The sequence below is a fragment of the Leuresthes tenuis genome, unplaced genomic scaffold, assembly GCF_036924035.1.
Source record: "Leuresthes tenuis unplaced genomic scaffold, fLeuTen1.0.hap1 SCAF_21, whole genome shotgun sequence".
NCBI classification, from domain to species: domain Eukaryota; kingdom Metazoa; phylum Chordata; class Actinopteri; order Atheriniformes; family Atherinopsidae; genus Leuresthes; species Leuresthes tenuis.
In genome coordinates, this window is record NW_027325375.1 from 7,281,114 (window position 1) to 7,300,498 (window position 19,385).

General features: G+C 40.8%; 1 pseudogene; it reads left to right on the top strand.

The window, feature by feature from the left end:
- LOC140280340 (uncharacterized) overlaps positions 1-4,543 on the top strand; it is a 29,228-nt pseudogene extending 24,685 nt beyond the window's left edge.
- Positions 4,544-19,385: the final 14,842 nt, after the last annotated feature.

Genomic DNA, 19,385 nt, shown 5'->3' on the forward strand with positions numbered 1-19,385 from the left:
TGAAATATTGTAAACAAAAACTGATGGGCATCAAGGGGAGCTTTACATTTATAAAGCTTCCCTTGGCAAAGCAAATCTGTTTGGCAAAAAAGGTATTCAGATTACCATTCTGCTGCCATAATGCTGGACAGGACAAGGGAAAAAAAGAAAAAGAAATATCTACTCTGTCGGCCTTCAAACAAAACCTACATTAGAAGACACTAAAGTGCATAAAAGTGGATAAACCCACAAAAAATGAGTTCTTGTCCCTTTGGCACACGTCTGCTTAGTCACAGTAGGCTAATAATGTAAATCAGGTAAATCCAATCAGTGTGTGCTTGCAGAGGATCCCCTCTACATACTTTGGTTAAACAATAGTTGCAAACCAGTTCTCGGGTGCAGAGCAGGGAGCAAGGAACTGGAAACTTGCACATCTGGAGTGACTCGCTCAAAACCTTGACATGACTGAACAGCCTTTAGTGTCAGATTATGCAGTGCTGTTTTGGATTTTGCATCTCAGATCACGTTTACATTGATATTGCTTTCCTGTCAACCAACTAAGAATCTGATTATTTTGAAATAATAATAAACTAGTGTATATGTACTTGAAAAGAAATTTACGTATACCTGTGAACAAACAGGAAATTCATATGAGCAAGAATTGGATTACTGTGACTTTAAGACAACATCATCACCAACCACCAGGAACAGAACTTCAGAACTCGGGGAGTTATGCCTGTAGGCAGAGCTTCTCCAGTTTTCTCATCTCCATGTCAGCAGTCAGTCAAGAAAGGAAAGTCTTTCGTGTCCATGGGGGTTTGGGTAAAGGGTGGGGTGAGTGGCTTCACTACAGGAGAGAGACGGGGGAGGGAAGAAACTTGTGTACTGTTCTAGGAAAATTGCTGCTGCAATAGACTGCCTCTGGCATGGCGGCATCTTGAAGCAATGTTTTAGAATAAGGTGATTTCACTACCCACACACTTGGATTCCATATTCCAGTTTTCATATTATTAAATATTTAATATCCAGGTATTGGTCATACCTATGAAAAGTTTAATGTAAAAACACATCTGAAGGACTTAAATATTTTGGCATTAGAAGAGTTAAGTAGCTGAAACTATGTGAAAACCATTAGGTTCCAAAAAAGTACAGAAGTCTGAAAAGATCATCTCAGTAGTGTGCATGCTATTCAAAAAAAGTACGTTTTTACATTGTATGTAGCATAGAGGAGAACTATAAGCATTCCTGAAACAAATGTTCAGAGTAAGAAAGTCAGACTCGTATAATTTAAATGTGGTTAGTACTCTTGTTTTTATGTATTTAGGTCCAGTGTGTTTTGAGCATTTTAAATCAACAGAAAATGGCAAAGGCTGATAAATGAATATCCCTTATGTTGTTTAGGGAGCTTTGTTGTGTGTACTGTCGTGTTGTCTTATGTACCATTATGGTGTGGATTAGATCAACAGACAGGTTTCATCAAGACATTGGATGTGTTAGTGGATATTTACACCCACTATTGACTAAGTATTTTTCAATTCATTTGGCTCATTGCTACTATTCTAAATTATGTTGATATTTAGGACCTGGCTTTGCCATGGAGGGTATGTGATGAGATGTGCCTTGAAGTCCAGCAGGAATGGCTATAAGGTACAGAAAAGCCTGTTGATTACTAATTGTGTTCACTGTATTTCATGATTGATTGATTATAGTGCCACTAATTTTTATTGAGATCCATTACCAAGTAAAACCAAAGTGATTTTGTTGATACTGATAACGATACCAATACTTTTTACAAAAGCTTAATGCATTAAAAGAAGGGTTAGTGATGCCTGTCTCGCCCTAGCAGAACTAGCAGCAGGTCTGTATATTTTGTCCACTCCTTCACTTCGCCACAGCATGACTTCCTCATGCTCTGTTGTGTGATGGCATTTCAAATGTTGAAGGAGTTTTGTGGTTTTTCCACTATATCTCATTGTCTGACGACACACGTACCCACATGACTACGCAATGTAACAATTCCTCAGTTTAAGATAAGACCTATTTTTCAAACCTACTATGTAAGATTCATTTTCATAAATGTATCATCCATTAGTGTGTGATCGTGTGCGTTTTCATGTGTGTGTTCAACAGGTGCCAACCTGGATGGGATAAATGCAGAGGAGAAATTTCGTGTACTTCGTGTACATGATAATATATCTGATATTAATCAGTGGGTGCTTGCGCTTCCTTTTTCCTTCTGTTACTGGGAAACAGTTTCTACCTGGCAAAATGCCAGATAGAAACAGTCTATGGTTCCACATCGTGTGAGCAAATGCTGCTTATTTGAAATAAAATTAAACGTAGCCTACTTTTTTAACAAACGTGTCATACTATAATTTCCTGGGGTTTAATGCAGGACTGGAATATATAAAATTTTTAAGATTTCTAACTTACGCCTTATAACACAACAAATGAAGATCCAAACAATATCTCGTGACAAGATAGGGTAATGTTACAGGACATAACAAGAATAAGACTGGCTATTTGTGTACACCACCAAACATGCTGACAAAAAACTATGAAAAAGTTGTAGTTTATCTGTAATACAGTTTAATTTTTGTGATTTACACTTTGAAGGATTTGAATGTGGCATAGAGTGAAATCAAAACATGTGCTGTTCAATACACATAGTATGTAAAACAGTGGCATGAATTACAAGAAAGCTAAGGACATTTTAAAGGTCTCCAAACTTCCAAGAATTTAAAGTGAAATTTGCAAAAATGGACCAAACATTTTTACACGAGAAGAAACTATTTCCACGTTTGCCTCAAACGGAGCTGAGGTCTCTAAATGAGGCTTCATCGCTGAGGCAGGGACAATAATAAGTTTATTCTTTAGGATGAACAGACTTTCTGACTTCTTCCTCGCTTCTTCTCATTGCATTGTCTTGGGTCTAGTTGCTGCATCTACTACGAAATGCTACGGATTTTTTTTTAAAACTTCATTTGAGATGGCAAGTGTCCTTTCTTTTCTCCAATTTTATTGGAGATGACAACTGCACCCTTTTTTAAATTTAATTTAATATTGACAGTCCTGTTTTTATGTGTGTGATATGTGGTAATGTAAAGTAAACAGATGTGCCAGGCGGGAAAACAAAGTTCTAAAGTGTGACATCAGTCTCCGGCATTCTTCATAGCTATGGCAGTTTCAGGCCTGAGAATGAGCATAACAAGAATGTATGCTTCAAAAAAAGTCAGAAGCACATAATAAAAATATTCAAAACTTCTCCAGTGATGCTTTAAAACTTTTTAAGCCTCAGGACCTTGTTAATACTCACTAGGTCATCTTTTGACATAAAATTCAAGAAAGGTCATACATTTATAACTGATAAGTTAGCCACACAGTTGAGCCCTGCGCGGGACTGTTTTCTTCATCCCGCTCCCGCTAAATTTCTGACCATTACCGCCCGCACCTGCAAATTGTATGTTCACTCCCGCCCGCATCCGCGAGATTTGAGTTGGGACCCTGCGGGACCCAATCCCAGTGCAGCCCTCTTCCAGAGCCACAGAGTATATACAGAGTTATGACACTCCCATTGACTACCGTCGTAAAAAATGGCGGACGACACTTCCGGGCTACGAAGACGCCAATAGTTCCACACTAGGCACGGAGCTCCGTTTAACTCAATTGCTCGTCAAGAACAATTACTGGTAAATTAATGAAATAACAGCATTTTAAACGTTTGTTGTTGTTGTTGTTTTTTACACTTTTAAGCATTAGCTATCAGAAGTATACTCTTAGGCATCGTTATTTTTACATTTGGTTTGCATGAAATGTCGATGTTAATGTTAAAAATGTAATGGATTTAGGGACCTAACTGAAAAACTTGTTAATTTCACTGAAGTCCGTAAACTGTTTGTTGTCAGGAGACATTATGTAAAGTTGTTTTGATTGTTAGGTTTTAAAACATTACCAAAATACTACTGCTACTACTACGATGCTACTGCTTTTACTGTTACCATTACTTAAATGCTGTTTTACTTCTCCTTAGCCTAATAGGATAATTGCCTAAGTCTAAGGCATTCAAATACGACTGACTAAGGCAAGTAGGCTAACGTTCTGCTACTGCTATAGCTACTACTACTACTACAACAATAATAATAAAAAAATGATTTTGTAATTAATTGCATTGTATTTAGAGGCGCCTTTCAAAGCACTCAATGTCATCTTACAAGACACAGATAAAACGACAATAGAACATTAACAATAAAAATATGAATTCATTTTATTCATTGATTTAATAGGGACTAAACTTAATACATACATTGAGCCAGATTTGGCTGCAAGCTCCTGCTGGTGGTGGCTGTTCCTACTGGTGGTGTCTGCTGCTGGTGGTGTCTGCTGCTGGTGGTGTCTGCTGCTGGTGTCTGCTGCTGGTGGTGTCTGCTGCTGGTGTCTGCTGCTGGTGGTGTCTGCTGCTGCTCGCAGAGGCTGCTGCTGCTACCATTGGAAGCTACTAGTGGTGACTGCTCACTGGTGTCTCACTGATGGCTGCAGGAAGATGCTGGTGGTTGCTGAAGGTTGAGCAGGAATGGAGAGGCCAAATACATCCATGGCAATAACTAAAGTATTTGGTAGTGGCCTAGATATTATGGCCTTTGGTGCAGGAGGTTGAGCCTTCTTGGCCTTCTTGTTCTGACTCTTGCTGCCAAGGTAACCTTTACTCTAGTCTTCTCTCCTTTCAGCCCTGATGCACTTTGCCGCAATCCTTAACCTCAGCCTGACATATTTGCAGACTATCTTTCTCTTCACATCATGGCATGATGGAAGGCTGCTCTCCAGAAGCATGGCCTCCTCTTCCAGCTGTTCCACTGCATTGGTGCACTCCATCTGTCCTGAACGTAACAGCTGCTCCACATGCTGGACGACAGTGAAGACCTCGTCAGATGGCCGATAAAGTGCAGCCGGTTTGAATTCCTTCAACTGCAGCAGAACAACATGCTCATGTGCATCATCTGCATTTTGCACAAGTGCATGCTTGCATGTCTCGCAGTGTTAGCAGCTAAAGACACACTTCACGATGTATCCGGCCAGATGATACAGAACACAGGAATCTGTTTTTGTGAAGGTGGGTGGTGATGTCAGGTCGACCAGCTGCTCCACTCTCAGACCTTCAGGACTTCTGGAATTGGTTTTGGTTTCCAGGAAGTCTGCTAGGTGGTCACAGTTGTCCTCCAGGTAACTGCCTGTATGCACTGTGGACAGGAACTGTCCAATAGTGACAGCCCGCAGGGCATAGTGGAACTCCACAGGTGTTGGCACAGGGTTCCTCTGACATATGCATCCAAATGTGGTTTCCAGGCAGTCCTGCATGAACCGGCTTGTGAGGACAAATTTGTGACTCTGGCTCAACAGATCTTCCTGGACGTGCAGTATGGTTCTGTCTGGACTGGCTTCCAGCTGCTCTTTTCCCCTATCTTTAGGTCTTGAAAAAGATGGACACTCTCCTGGAGAAAGCTGATGGCCTTTTCATACTCCCCCATTTTGAACCGTGAGAGGGCAGTCACAACATGGTGGGACGACATAAGGTCAAACCAGTGGTCCATCTTCTCCAGGAACCATGATGTGGTGAGGTTTGATTCAGGACGCTGCTCCTCCTCTACCAGGTACTTTAAGGCAGCACTTGTCGACTTACTAAAGATATGCATGGCTGAGCTAACTTTCATCTTTTCAAAGTGGTTAGGCTCCAAGATGCCCCAGGAGAGGTTGGGGGCCAGCTTTAGTGCCATGCCCTCTTGGTAGGACACCAGATCCGGTAAGGGACCAACAGACACCTCACTGGATGGGAGGTGCTCTTTGTTCACCACATCTTGTGGAATGGTGATGGTCTGACCACGGACAAGGGCGCTCTTCAAGTTCTTGACCAGATGTGGAACATCTGCCATGAAATGGAGCCGTCGGTGTGGCTCTATGGGATGTGGAATTCAGGGCTTATCACACGTTACCCCAAAAGCTCGCCACATTGCTCTATTAGGGCTCCCCATGTCACTTGTGACATTAATGACATGAAGTCCTACAGATGCAGCTGCCTCCACTATAGCAATGATGATGGGCTGGTAGACGGCACCATTGGTGGAATTACTGCTGTAGTGGTATGCCACAACTTGCTTCCACCTTGTTGTTACTCCAGCCAGCATGAAGACACAAGCGTGAGTTGCTCTGCCATTGTGGCCAGGCAGTGTAACATTGCCAAACAGCTTTTCCGCCTTTTTATTATTTTGGCTGAGTGCACGAATCTGGTCCTGATTGAAAATTGAAGTAAATTTTTGTTGAAGGTTGTTGTTTCTCCTCCTAAGTGCCAAATTGATTATTTTTTGTTGTGCTGGAGCGCTCTCTGCTTTTATCCTCCTATATCTTTCCTTTCTTAATTCCCTCAGCAGGTCCTCCACACTGGCCCTGTCATGACTGGCCCCTGGCACACTGGTTCCTGGATGAGTGGCCCCTGACTGACTGGCACCTGCTGGTCTTCTGACATCTGCTTCACTGTCACCTGACACATCCCTCTCACTCGCCTCTAACTGCACCTCAGTTTGTCCCTCAATATCTGTAATAACAACGTTTTGTTGGTGTTATACGTATTTATGCCACCTACACTACACTACAATATCTTGTTTTTGAAATACATGAAATGGGAAAAACTGTGGAAAGACTGATATCATACCAATGTTTGATTTTATGCAGTAAGTGTGGTCATCAGATGTTTTAACTTCTGCAGAAGCCATCATCCTCGAAGGTGTTTTCCTCCTCTTGGGCTTGAGGCGATGGATGAAGATGGTTGGGACAGCATCTGCTCTCGACCTCCGTGTGCCTCTTTTTGTGTTCGTGAATTGGTTGTCCTCAAAGTGTAACTGCCAGGAGGTAATGATGTCATACGTCGTAGGCTAAGTTCAGTTTCCCCTACACACTTCACATTTTCTGTCGAAGGCCCTTTGAAATTTTAGTAACTTTATCATAAAACCTCTGTGGCCATTACTTACTTCACAAAGTTTTCTGTTGTTGTTGTCATCTTTATATACTCTATAGCTCTGCCCTCTTCCACACAGCATAGACATATATATACGTAGACGCCTCATTGAGCACGTTGGTCCATTGCTGCGGTACGTCAGCGCGTCCGCCATATTGGATGTGGCAGATCTGCCCGTAAACTACTAAAAGGAAATGGACTGAACTTCAAACAGCGCCTTTCTACAAAGTGCTTTAAGTTTGTTATAATTGGCTTTGTTCTTAGACATTATGTATTCATATTCTGCATTTTATAACTAAGCCACGTTCATATTTTGTACTTTTCCACTCTGCTCATACTACGTTATAGATGATCTTAAATGGTCCAAGACTTTAAAATACCATAACGGGACTAAATAACTGGGTCAGATAAAGCTTCTCTATCGTGTCAGATAGGTCTGGTACATTAGTTACACGCCTAAAACAACACTCACTCACACACGTTGTTTATCTCATCCAAAGAATATTACGAAGACTGTGGTTGACCTGTTTTAGTCACTTATAATTGGCCAATATATGAAATATTTCCGTATATGGGGGCTCAGGCTGACGGACTTCCTGCGAGAGCTCTGTCACTCCGAGTTCAGCGCTGCCATACTTTACATGTCACCACTAATAAATACTTTCAATGAAAGAATCGGGCTAAAAAGTTATTGCCTCTTATTCACACAGACACACTAATATAGTTGGGAAACAAGTACGTACCAGAAACAACATGTAACTAAGTGATGATTATAAATGTTTATTCCTTATTTTTAGGCTACAGGTAAGCACCAAACTAACATGTATTTTTCTAATGTTTTTATGAGTGTTTACAGCTGCTAATGTGTGCAACACTGTTATTGTGATGATAAATATTGAAATATTTATAATTGACATTTAATCTGTGTTTATTATAACCAGATCCTGAAATGTAGAGGAGGGTTTTCTGAATAAAGAGCACTAACATTTACATTCAACTGATTTTGAGTAATCGTTTTTATATTCACATTGATACACATTTATATAAAGGTATATATGTTCATTGATGAACATATATACATATAAATATCTATAATAAGGGCATTAATGAACACGGGGGCATTGACGATCGTATATACACACTTATATCTACACACTTATCTATACAGCTATAAAATTGCAGTCAGTGTAAGTTAAAAACCTTGGAAAAGAATAGTCTTGTACAGCTTTTTCCATGTGTTGCCATTCTGCAGCTTAAGGGTGTTCAGTTTGGCAATGTGGTGCAGCCTCAATTTGTGGAAGACAGACACAACGAGTGACATCAGCACAAAATGGTGGTTGTCAATTCCAAACTGTGTTTCTTGAATGTGCCCCCCCCAGAAAAAACACATCCTCAGAACCAATCTCAGCCCGGACAAACTGACAGATCAAGGCCGCTTTGACCGCTTGCCCTGACACTGACTGGCGAATAAAACACTCAGCTGATCTGACCACCTTTACAGTACCGTCAGAAGGAATCATCAGCCTTCCCTTGTTTTTTAGCGTGAGCAAGTGGTAGCTCTGATCAAATGATGCGGGTACAACATCAGTCACCAAACTACCACGGCACACATCACAGGACAGCTTTTTGAGAATCTGGCAAACAACAAACCCTGAGATGTACACCAGTGCATTGTCCACAAGACCACCAAAGCGGGTTGGTAGATAGCTATGGTCAGACACTAAAGCAGGAACGTTGAAAAAAAGGGGGTGGAATCTCTTCAGTTTCTTCTGCTGCTGGAGAAGAGGACATCTCAAAAGTAGACAAGGACACGGTCTCATCCTGTGCTGCCACATTTCCTGATGTGCTTGGAGACACACCACACCGCACCATCAGATGGCAGGAAGATGGCCTGGAACTGGCTGGCTGAGGGATTGTTATCCCAGCCCCCTAAAACACATACAAACAACACATTTACATATACAGTTACCCGAATAATATGCATACATAGAGACTAACCACATAGTAAAAAAGTCTGAAATCCCTACCTGATGCCCTGATTGAATTAAAGAGGAGCTCCAAGTGATCCTGGCTAAAGCGGTAGGTGCTGACGTACCGCTGAAGCTGTTCTGGAATCATCAACATCAGGGTGTCAATGTTGATCATGAATCCCATGACAGATAGGTACCTTCACAAGGAAATGTTTTGTCAGTATAATCATGGCAAACCAAAATACCTCAAGAGAGCACTACATGATTTCCTTCATTTATAGATGTTGTCTTATTTTGTACATTCAATATCAATTTGTTTCTCCAATACACAATCAGCCATTCATATTTACCAAAATGATCACATTAACGAAATCAATTATGTATCCATCTTAACTTATTTATTTATCTATTGACAATACCCGAACCGTTCGGGCTATTTACACCGGCTCATAGCTTTCTCCAGCCTTATGCTTGCTCGCGGTTGCTAGGCAACGAGTACTATCAGCCTATTTCCGGACCATTAGGTTTTATAAACCAGTAACGTTTTTGAACAAAATAAATATAAAATCCAAAAGAGACCATAAACTCACAATTAACACATTCACCCATCAAGCACACAATTACAACTCTCCCCTCTTACCTGCAAAAAGCCAAAAATATATATTATTTATCACGTTACGCCACACACATCTTCACACTCAGGAGTGTGTTCTCGTCTCACAGCGTATTCTCGCGAGATATTTCTTTTCCCTGTACATAGTGTAGCGAACGCGCCCTCTGCTGGTGAGACATAGACACTGCATCACCACATTTGTCAAACAATAAACGAACCTTTCCCGATCAGACAACGCACAGACAATTTTCAACACACTCATGACTTATACTTAATGCAAGTAATATTAAACATATAAATAATAACAATGTGGGTATATCACTGATGGCTCTGTATGCCACACACGCAGAGCCACTGTCACAGAGCGACTCAGTGTCTGTGCAGCTAGGGACACCTTCATCTTCTGTGAATCAAAATTCACATGCTTGTCTGTTACCCTGTTAGCTGCATGCAATCTACCTTTTGCTTGGACATCATTCAGATGAATGATGTATCTCCAGTTGATCTGGCCACTGGTGCTGGTTAATGGACTGTAAGCCTGCAGCATATTCCATGCCAACTTCAACATATGGCAAGCATCCATCCGCACAATCACCCTCTCACTAGTTACTGGATGTGGAAAGAATGTTTTTAAGGGCTCAATAGGGTTACCCTTTTGCTGGCACCCAGGCAGGTTGCACAAGCGGACATTGGAGGCACGCCCATCTATTTTGACGCATACGAGAGGGCTGCATTGGGATTGGGTCCCGCCGGGTCCCGCGGGACCAACTCAACTCTCGCGGGAGTGGGCGGTATGAACTTTTCTGCGGGCAGTCGCGGGCGAAAAATAAAAAATACTGCGGGACAGGGATGTAGCGTTGCCAGGTGTACGGTAATTGCCGTATTTATATTATAATTTTGCCCTGTGTACGATGTACTATCAATAATCCCCAAAAAGGCTACAAATACGATAATTTGACCATTCTGTGAATGTGTGGTTGTAATCGGTTGTAACCAGCCTGTCGCACTGTCTGTTGGATTTTTTTGTGAACCCTGAAGGCATTTCCATGTGACAAGTTTCAAGCTAATCGTGCTTTTCTATTTTATTGTTTACGGGGACATTTAGCCTAACGTGGGGTTGATGATGCAAAGCCGTGACGACCTGTTAGACGCTATTCAACACTAGAGTGACTATAGCGCACAATAGACTTGTTATTTTAGTTATGAAGGGTGTACGATAATTTACCTCAAAATACGATGATACTACATTTCCCACCTGGCAACACTGTCGGGATGTATCTTAGCGACAGGATAAACAGAATAAATTATGTGGAAAGGAAGCTCAAAGAAGATCTTTACAGCACAAAGACAAAGCAAGGCAAGTCTGACATTTGGAGAAGTTTCTCAATTGTCCATGAATCTCTTTATTAAAAGCCTATGAAATTACGTGTTTTCTCCTGCGGGACTCGAGAAGACATTTCTATTGTTGTGCTGGCATAAAGTCTCAAAGTTTTGCGGGTGCGGGCGGGAGTGGACATACACATTGCGGGAGCGGGTGGTAATGGTCAGAAATTCAGCGGAGCATGCGGAAGAAAACAGTCCCGCGCAGGACTCTAACACATACCACTCTTATGCCGCACTTATGCAGTTCCTCCGACGCATGAACAAGCAGAACCTCCTGAGTCTCTGGCGATAATAACTTGGTCAGGTAGTAGGTAATTGGGGCCTTCTAATGGCCTTGTAGGCCTACCACCATAAAAACAAGAGCTTCAGTGACAAAATTTGTCTCATTCAAACCATCCGCCATATCCACAAATCCAGACATTTTCTGGGTGTTATAATTGGCTTTGATCTTAGACATTATAAATTCATATTCTGTATTTTCCTAAATAACCTATGTTCCTAGCAGGTACTTTTCCACTCTGCTCATACTGCACAACAGATGACCTTAAATGGTCCAAGACCTTAGAATGACATAAACAACTGGGTCAGACAAAACATCTCTATTAGGGCAGATAGGTCTGGTACATTAGATCCGAGCCTAAAACAGCACTCACACATACACACATTGTTTATCACATCCAAGGAACACAACAAGGACAGCAGCTGGCCTGATCATGCCACTCAAAACTGGCCAATTATACTCTGACAAGTGTGAATACAACTTCTGTGAGATAAAGCTGAATATAAATATGACATGTTTCCGGATAACGGGGCTCGGCCTGACGGATTTCCTGCGGGAGCTCTGGCACTCCGAGTCCAGCGCTGCAATATACTTTACTTGTGACCACTAATAAATACTTTTTTTAATAAACGATTTCTCCAGCTTGTTCTTGGACTTCCAATGAAAAAATCGGGCTAACAATTGGTGCCGTGACCCGGATTGGCTGACTCTGAGACCGTGTCTGATCGAGGACTTCCGGAGCTGGTTGGAGGGGACTCTTCTTCAGACAATTCAAGGCGCCTAAAACACAAGGTGAGCAGAAAACCTCTTGTATCAGGATATGTGAAATTTCTGCACATTGGTCATTCTCAACTAAATTGTCTGAATTAGGATGTCCTCCAATCACTAAATCAAAAGCACAAAATTTGTGTCTACAGGTTTACTAGATGGTCACATGTAAAGTATAAACACATAGTCTCATATAGGGAGAGTCATATGTGTCCTAGTTTAGTACAATTTGGCCAAATAAAAGACATAAATTAATATACCATAAATTCATCCTGTCTTCTAAACTGAATAGGAATTAGATACCAATGGGCGGGGGTCTATTAGTCCGCTATCGCGGTGCGAGTAATCTCGGTATTACTGCACGACCGGCGATGTGAGTAATTTCTGTGCAAGTGGCGCTTGGACCTTTATCTGCAATCGGCGGTGGGTCTGTATTACTGCACTATAGGCGGTGTGAGTAATTTCTGTGCAAGAGGCGCTTGGACCTGTATCTGCAATCGGCGGTGGGTCTGTATTATGTCACAATAGACTGAGTGAGTAATTTCTGTGCAAGAGGCGCTTGGACCTTTATCTGCAATCGTCGGTGGGTATGTATTACTGCACTATAGGCTGCGTGAGTAATTTCAGTGCAAGAGGCGCTTGGACCTGTATCTGCAATCGGCGGTGGGTCTGTATTATGTCACAATAGACTGAGTGAGTAATTTCTGTGCAAGAGGCGCTTGGACCTTTATCTGCAATCGTCGGTGGGTCTGTATTATGTCACAATAGACTGAGTGAGTAATTTCAGTGCAAGAGGCGCTTGGACCTTTATCTGCAATCGGCGGTGGGTCTGTATTACTGCACTATAGGCGGCGTGAGTAATTTCTGTGCAAGAGGCGCTCGGACCTGTATCTGCAATCGGCGGTGGGTCTGTATTATGTCACAATAGACTGAGTGAGTAATTTCTGTGCAAGAGGCGCTTGGACCTTTATCTGCAATCGTCGGTGGGTCTGTATTATGTCACAATAGACTGAGTGAGTAATTTCTGTGCAAGAGGCGCTTGGACCTTTATCTGAAATCGGCGGTGGGTCTGTATTACTTCACGTTTGGTGGTTGGACTGTAAAATCCGTGATCGGCGGTGTGTCTGTTTTTTGTTTTTGTTTTCTCTCCGCAATCGGCGGTGGTTCTGTAGTTGTTGTGAACAGACGATACACTAAGGGTTTATCTCTGCATAAGGACACAGGGCTAAGTTTTGTTATTTTTCATGAAAATGTGGGGTGGTTTGCTACTTGGTTGATATTTTACTGTGTTGGTGGAAGTGTATCGAGCAGTCGAGACTGATCGAGAATTCCTACACTGACAGATCTCAAGTGGTTCTGTAAAAGGGGGGCATTGGACTACAAATTAAAGGGGAATTTAGTTAGGGTGTTACAGAGATTGGTGAATTAAAACGAGTGAAGAGGTGAACCCCCAGCGATCAAGCGCACAGAGTAAAAGATTCTGTGTAGAAGCTTCTTGGTGGGGTCCAACACTCAGGTATTGTGCCATTCACCCATTCTGATTAACACGTGAAATACCTGAATATGTCACAAACCTTTGTTGATAAGTGGAAAACATATAAACCCGGCTCATTGGGGTCGGTATTATTTGACACGTTGACTATAAGGCAGAAAAAAGTTCCAAGAGAAGACGAAAAAAGAGGGACAGATAGATTTGTAAACTGGACGAGAGAAATGCAAGGGAAAGGAATGTTTGGAGGGTGTGAAAGTGCTCCACCGCAACTGAGTGATTTCTCTATGTTTTCAAAACAAGCAACAGGCAGTAGGAATCAAACTACAGCAAAGCTAAAGGAGGCAGGTTTATTGCAGAGAGCAAGGGCAGAAAAATATATATTTTAACTGTGTTAAATTCTCTATTCAGATGCAATTCTCTGGACAACTAACACAGCATGTGCCAGACACAACGTCATCTTTTCCAGGGACACATCCTACTCCACTAGAAGATAAGACACATCTTCCCAACATCACGCATGCTCAATAACACAACCATGCCATTTAGCAAAAGAAAAAACTGACCAGTTATACAGACAAGAAAAAGACAAAGGTTAGATATCCTCAGCTTTGTCATAAATGCTCTCACCCTAAGATTATCTCATCCCAACCCTGCTTCCTTCTTCCCCCATTCAGCCCTGAGAGTGAGGACAGATTCTGATTGATCATTGGCCTGTACTTAAAGAGTACCAGAGTTACATATAGTTATTTAGTCAAAAAATTTACAATGATAATGGAAGTTTTTACTAGAGCATTTATCATCAATTCAATAATTTATGTTTAAATAAATTTGAATGGGAGAAATACCACATTGAATGGACAATCGGAAAACCGCTTTTCAATGCAAGTATCACAGTGAAGAGATAAGAAGCAATACAATGATCCTTTAATTGAAAAACTGAAAAACTCTACAAATTGAGACTTTATGATTTCCACCTGAAGCAGGTCTGAGACCGGACAGTCAGACCATATGACATATTAGAAAATATCAGGATTTAACAGCAAGGTCAGACAGATAGGTGTCAGACAGTTTCTTACCATCTTAAAGCATTAAAGGTTAGCCTTTATTGTGTTAAAGATCACAGTAACATGACTTAAAATTTAGCTGATCTAAATACTTCTCCTCTGCTTATTTTCACCAATTCTGAGTTAATATTCATCATCAGTATTTATATTTGATCTCATTAAACCATTTAACTATTTAACTGCAGCAGATCTATGAATCAATTGATCTGTTATCTTAACAGAGCAGCAAAGTGCTTTACAGAAAGGTTTAAAGTGAGTTAGATTATTAGGAAATTAACAAAAACACGGCAATAAAAGGCACAACGAGAGTCAGATATCACCAATGAGTTTCTTAAAGAAGAAAACTCTAAAAGAAATTTAAAGACAGCTGCGCTGCAGTAAGTCTGAGTCATAACAAGTCAAGTCAAGGTTTGTTTTTATGGCACATTTAAAAACAGCCACAGCAACCAGAGAGCTGTACAGCTGAACACTATATTAATACTATTAGCAAATTCTAACCCTGCAGATAACTATTAATTAATCTAACAATAAACATTGAATCAATTAGTGAAATAAAAACAAAAACAGTGTTTACAGTTAAAGACATGCCTCTATACCAGACATGTGTCACTGGAAAAGGAAAGGCTTTGTGACCTCAGCAGGCACTTGAATCAATTACTCGAACTATATTATGCCATAATTGAACCAAAACAAGTTGCTATAGTCAAGTGCAGAGGACATCAAAAGGGAGATGGGAGAGTAGCGAGAGGCAACAATGCAGCAGATAAGGCAGCAAAAACAAAAGCAAGGTATACTGCATTTAACCAGATGTCTCAGAAAACATTGGAGGAAAAATCACAACGAGAATTATGTTTAGAAAACATTAAAGAACTTCATGAAGCAGCGGCACCATCTGAAAAGCAAGCATGGAACGAAAAAAAAAAAAAGATTCCACAGGACGCTGCTGGAATCATGAAGGCAAAATAGTAGCTCCAACTGGACTACTAAATTTGCTATGTCAAGAAGCACACAGTAGAGCTCACTGTGCTAGCTCAAAAGTAACAGCGCTCATTTCACAACACTGGTGGCACCCCCACCTAAAAGACACAATGAAATATTTTGTGCAATCTTGTGAAATTTGCAAGCTGTTCAATCTCAAAGCAGGACTAGGTAGTTTCCCAGTACCCGATGCCCCTGGGAAACAGATAGTAATTGAGTTTACTGACATGGGAGCAGCGAACAGGACTGAAGGTAAACTATATCTTCTAGGGTGTGTAGCTCCCTTTTCTAGATGGGTAGAAGCCACACCTACTAAAACCGAAAAAGGAAAAGAAGTCATTAAATGGCTTACAAGAGAAATTATTCCAAGATTTGGGGGTACCAGAAGTGATAAGATCAGACAATGGTATTCACTCACTTCTCCAATGAAGAACTAGGAGAAGTGGAAAAATTGTTTGGAATTACACATAAGCTCAGTGCAGTCTCTCACCCAGCTTTACAAGGACTAGTGAAAAGAGCAAATAGAACCATCAAAAAGGCCAAACAGAAGTCTGTGCAGACACACAGTTAACCTGGGCTGAAGCTCTACGTATTGTGTTAGCCTAAGATTTACTCCAAATGCCACCATGAATGTTGTCATGTTGTCCCACATGAGGTCATGACAGGGAGGAAACACCCTGTCCATTTACAACTGCACCAACAGGCTCACCCCTTGTTGTACTACAGTATGGAAACTTGTGTGAATGTGAAACAACTGAATAACACGGTGATGAGGATATCTCAACAGGTTACATAAATACTCACCAAGGAACAGGACCAGGAAAGTGAACAAACTTAACTGGTCCTCTCCTATATGGACAGGACGCAGAAGCTACAACACATTGTGTAAAGGTATGGTTGACCGAGAATAGACTGAGTAACTGGATCCACAAGGATCACTGTACTCAGGCTCAAGATCCTGCCGAAAGAACATTAACTGAGGTCCGGACTGACTTAGGAACCTCACCTACTAACAAAGACTAGACCACGGGGACTAAAACTCTATCAGAGACTGAACAGACCACTGACTATGAAACCAAAGGAAAACACTACTGTGGAGACTAGACTGTAGAACCGCAGTAGCAGAAACAATAATGGTTACAATAACTAATTTTCACACCTCTCCAGTGTGCAAGTCAGACATTAAAAGCTCAAGTGACAAAGAACTACAACAATAATCTGGACACACCCTCTCTTCCCACCACTCCACACCAGGTGACTAAAAGATCTCTGGAAAATGGTAACAACCCACTTCAATTGCAATTTATTGAGAAACAAAATGGTATGGTACAATCCGATCTGTGCTCAGTCATGACATGTTGGTCGAACGAAAAAGATATGAATGGGATGAATAAAATGTTCTGTGAGAACGTTTTAATCATGTGTTCTGGTTCATTCGAGAAATTACACGGGAGATGACCCAAGTAGTTTAATCGGGTGCACTTAATCAATCAATCAATCAATCAAACTTTATTTTTATAACACTTTACATACAAGAAAATGTAGCACAAAGTGCTTCACAAGATAGAAGAAAATAAAACAAAGCAGTGAAACCCAAGGCCACATACAGACACACATAAACACACACACACACACATCTATACGTACACATACACCCACATACATCCACACATACTGGAAGAAAGAAGTAAAGATTAAGTAAAACAGAATAAATTGAGGCAGAGCTGCTCTAAGTAAGATAAAGCACAGAGCTTTGAACTGCACGATTAAAGGTCTAATTCATGTCAAGGAAAAACAAGAAGGATCCTGAACAATTTAGCTAACATTCCAAAGCTGCTACGAGCAAAGAAAAATATTACAAAATAATATCAAGAATCTGGGCCCTTAGGTCAAAGCATGCATGCAAGGTAACAGTGATCAATAACCAACCAAAGATCTGATGTTTGACAACACAAGCGCGATGCTGTGGCACTGCTAAGGAAAAAGTTAGCAGCACAAGGCCACATGGCTCATCTAAAAAATAAATAAATGAGGAATTAAGACAAATAGAAAAATAGAATAAACCTTTGTCTTTGATTCTAATTTGTATGGAAATATGTTATTGTATCATGTGATGTTATAAGAAACTCTGATGTCACACTGTTGGTACCACATGAAGGGTTTCTAATTCAAATGGAAAAAAAATTCAAATTAAAAATGAATGCTGATCCTGAACTGTCTGTGGATGGCTCAGCATCACGAAACACAGCCACTGGTAAGAATTAAATAGAATTTAGTATTAAGTAACAAGTGAGAATTAAGCAGATCATGCTGAAATTTTATCAAAAACACTCTGAGCTGAATTAAGAGGACAGACAATATTTATCCCAAAAAGGTTAATCAGTTACTCATTGAGAAGAAATGGCTGCTTTCTTGATGCTGTGCTGCTCCCAAAATGAAATCTAACCACAAACATTTCTGTCCTGCAGCAGCAACACAGGAGCAGAAACTGCAGTGGAAGAGTTCAGCAGAACTAACATACGGATGAGACTAAGTCTCATCGGGGGGGTGGAGATCATAGTTTACTAACACTTCTCAAGTTTTTCCCAAAATTCTGTGAGTCTTTGTCTTTCTTTTGTCTTTTGTTCTATGTTGTCTTGTGTTTTGTCTTTGTGTTGCTGTGTTCTCTAAATGGTTTGAAGTTTTTTCCACAGAAAAAGTTGATGGTACTGGATTTCTCATTAATGCTGTACAGCAGGTTGGTGAGTATTTTGGTATTGTCCTAAAACATGGTGTCTATCAACTGGCCAGTTGTTTTGTTTTTATTTCATTTATTTTTATTTTATTTTTATTCTTTCGGTTTATATATTTGTTTTTGTTTGGGGTTCATATGAAAACTTAATTGGTCGACCAATGAATACTGGGATTGAACCTGTTAAAAGGGAATTCCTGAATATAGAACATTGTGAAAATGACATGTTGTGCTGGTCGGTTCTCTCTCCTGCTAACATTCATCCACAGCTTAAATTAACTGCATCGGCAGCAGAACCTCTACAGGACTCACAGCCAAGTGACTGACAAGACGTCGGTCTGAAATTCTGGGAGGCACGATCATCATGCCAAGATAATGGTTGAACAACCACACAACCTTCAACCACTGTCAACAAAATAATCTGAATTATCTCCTGAATTGTCCCAAAGAAAAAGATTAGTTAGGGAAAACGGGTGGTAAAGACCCCTTTGTGGAAGTGAAGTGCTGGTAACCTCTCCTTCCTAGTTAGCTCAGACTGCTGAACTGAGGTTCAGCCAGAAGGACAACCAAACACCAAGCAGTGACAGGATTGGACCAGAAGAGACTGAGCTGCACTGCACCACTCTGCACAATGTTATCATAAAATTTTCACTCAAAAGAAATTGTCAGTTACTCATCTGTTCTCAACAGGGTCATATCTTCATATTCACATCATGTTTAAATGTCTGTATTGTTTTGTGTTTTGTGATGTTCCTCTTTAGTTTAATGATTTTAAGTAGACCAATTATTAATCATAGGAATTCATACATACGTCCATTGCCATTGTTGTGAATCGGCTGTTCGGAGCGGGACCGTAGGCACCGAAAGGTAATTAAGTGGTCGGTCGCCAAGGGGGAATAGGAGAATTTTCCCGGATATCAGCCATCGGTTTTTTCGCTCCTATTCGCTGCGAACAGTGGACGATCCTGATGGTGATGTTAATTGCCTTAAGCACTTTTTGAGTTTCAATATTTTATGAATTGTAGCTTAATTAATTATTGTTGTGTTGTAATGGTACTTATGGGTGAGCAGGGTCTTGCCACTGCTTAAACCACATATAGTTTTGGGCCAAAATGAACTAAGAT